General features: G+C 63.8%; 1 pseudogene; it reads left to right on the top strand.

Annotated features, from left to right (window-relative positions):
- LOC126444152 (large subunit ribosomal RNA) overlaps nucleotides 1–2500 on the top strand; it is a 7953-nt pseudogene that overhangs the window by 1977 nt on the left and 3476 nt on the right.

Genomic DNA, 2500 nt, shown 5'->3' with positions numbered 1-2500 from the left:
AAGGGAATCCGGTTCCTATTCCGGAACCCGGCAGCGGAACCGATACAAGTCGGGCCCCTCTTTTAGAGATGCTCGTCGGGGTAACCCAAAAGGACCCGGAGACGCCGTCGGGAGATCGGGGAAGAGTTTTCTTTTCTGCATGAGCGTTCGAGTTCCCTGGAATCCTCTAGCAGGGAGATAGGGTTTGGAACGCGAAGAGCACCGCAGTTGCGGCGGTGTCCCGATCTTCCCCTCGGACCTTGAAAATCCGGGAGAGGGCCACGTGGAGGTGTCGCGCCGGTTCGTACCCATATCCGCAGCAGGTCTCCAAGGTGAAGAGCCTCTAGTCGATAGAATAATGTAGGTAAGGGAAGTCGGCAAATTGGATCCGTAACTTCGGGATAAGGATTGGCTCTGAGGATCGGGGCGTGTCGGGCTTGGTCGGGAAGTGGGTCAGCGCTAACGTGCCGGGCCTGGGCGAGGTGAGTGCCGTAGGGGTGCCGGTAAGTGCGGGCGTTTAGCGCGGGCGTGGTCTGCTCTCGCCGTTGGTCGGCCTCGTGCTGGCCGGCGGTGCAGGATGCGCGCGCCTGCGCGGCGTTCGCGCCCCGGTGCTTCAACCTGCGTGCAGGATCCGAGCTCGGTCCCGTGCCTTGGCCTCCCACGGATCTTCCTTGCTGCGAGGCCGCGTCCGCCTTAGCGTGCTCCTCCGGGGGCGCGCGGGTGCGCGGATTCTCTTCGGCCGCCATTCAACGATCAACTCAGAACTGGCACGGACTGGGGGAATCCGACTGTCTAATTAAAACAAAGCATTGCGATGGCCCTAGCGGGTGTTGACGCAATGTGATTTCTGCCCAGTGCTCTGAATGTCAACGTGAAGAAATTCAAGCAAGCGCGGGTAAACGGCGGGAGTAACTATGACTCTCTTAAGGTGGCCAAGTGGCGGCGGTGTGGCTGCATCCGGACTTGGCTTTTCGAAGTGCGGTCTTGATGTAGTCGTGCTGCTGCTGCGAGGTGCCTTCCTTGGGTTATGGTTACAGGGAGAGTGATGCGCAATACATGGGCCTAGCCCTCTTAGCCTCTCCTCTCCTGCGGTCTTCTCCCCTTCTCGTGGGCCCGCTGATTTTCGCAGAGTGGAAGACCGCACCAGGGGCTTGGGGGGGTTACCAGCCCCCCCTCGCACTATCCCTTTTTTAGTTGGGGGCAGTATTCAGAGAAAAAGTGGTGGCCCTTCCGCTGAAGGTGCCACCCCAACTCCCCCAGCACCTAGCCGGCCAACCGGCCGTGCCGAAAATCTTGTAACTTTTGCAGCTGTATACGCCTGTAGTGAGTGCCACCGCAGCTTCACCACCAAGAACGGTCTCGGGGTCCATCGCCGCCGCCAACACCTTGCGGCCGCCAACGCGGAGATCGTCACGGAGAGGCATCGCGCGAGGTGGACGGAGGAAGAAGTCCTGTCGCTCGCCAAGGCGGAGGCCGAACTGTTCCTCGAGAGGGACGCCCGGTTCTTCTTTGTAAATCAAGAGCTCATCAGGATGTTCCCCGACCGTACGCTTGAGGCAATCAAGTGCCGACGGCGGCAAGCTGCCCACAAGCAGCTTGTCCGCCAATTCATGGAGGCGCTTGAGATCGGTCGGGGGGAAGAGCCGGCGTCCCGCCGGGGAGCAGCGAGCCCGCTGCCTGACGCGGGCGAGGCCGCTGCGCCGCCCGTCGACGCAGCCGAGGACTTCGCGGCCGACACCACCGGGCCGCCGCCGGAGGGGCCGACTGACGCCGCCATCTGGGAGCATCTGGCGGGGCTACCCGCTTCCGCCCAGCGTTTCTCTGCCCTGGATCGTGTCATAGGTCTGGGGCGGGGCACGCCGCCCGATGTCATCCTGGGCATGCTCCCGGATGCCCTTGCGTCGGTCGGGTCCAGAGGGGAGAGATCGATCACCAGGACACAGCGGCCGCGCCAACCATCGAAGCGGCCGCCTGCCGCGCCGCCGACGCAGAAGCGCAAGCGGCGCCGCTGGGAGTACGCGAGAACGCAGGATGCCTTCCGACGGTCGCGTGCACGTTGCGTGCGCGGCCTCTTGGATGGCACCCTGCTCCAGCCGCCACCTGCCATCCCTGGTCTGCTGGACTTCTGGGCGGACCTCTTCACCAAGAAGCCCATCTCCACCGCGGGCTTCATTCGTGACCGCCTCCTCCCGCACTCGGAGCCTGTCGCTCCCGAGTGCCTATGGGGGCCGGTCACACATGAGGAGGTCGCCGCCGCGTTGCCGCCCAGGGGATCAGCAGCCGGGCCGGACGGCCTTACCCCAGCGGAGTTGCGGCGCCTGCCGCACGAAGTCCTGGTGAAAGTGATGAATCTCTTCCTTCTGGCCCGCGCCCTTCCGGAACGCCTGCTTCGCGCGCGAACGTCCCTTCTCCCGAAGACGGCTGCACCAACATCCCCCGCTGACTTTCGCCCCATTACGGTCTGCTCGGTGTTGGCGCGGACCTTTCACAAGGTGCTCGCGTCACGCCTGATGCGCGCATG

Source organism: Schistocerca serialis, unplaced genomic scaffold, assembly GCF_023864345.2.
Source record: "Schistocerca serialis cubense isolate TAMUIC-IGC-003099 unplaced genomic scaffold, iqSchSeri2.2 HiC_scaffold_235, whole genome shotgun sequence".
In the NCBI taxonomy this organism is placed as follows: Eukaryota; Metazoa; Arthropoda; class Insecta; order Orthoptera; family Acrididae; genus Schistocerca; species Schistocerca serialis.
This window is presented reverse-complemented; position numbering and strand designations above follow the sequence as displayed.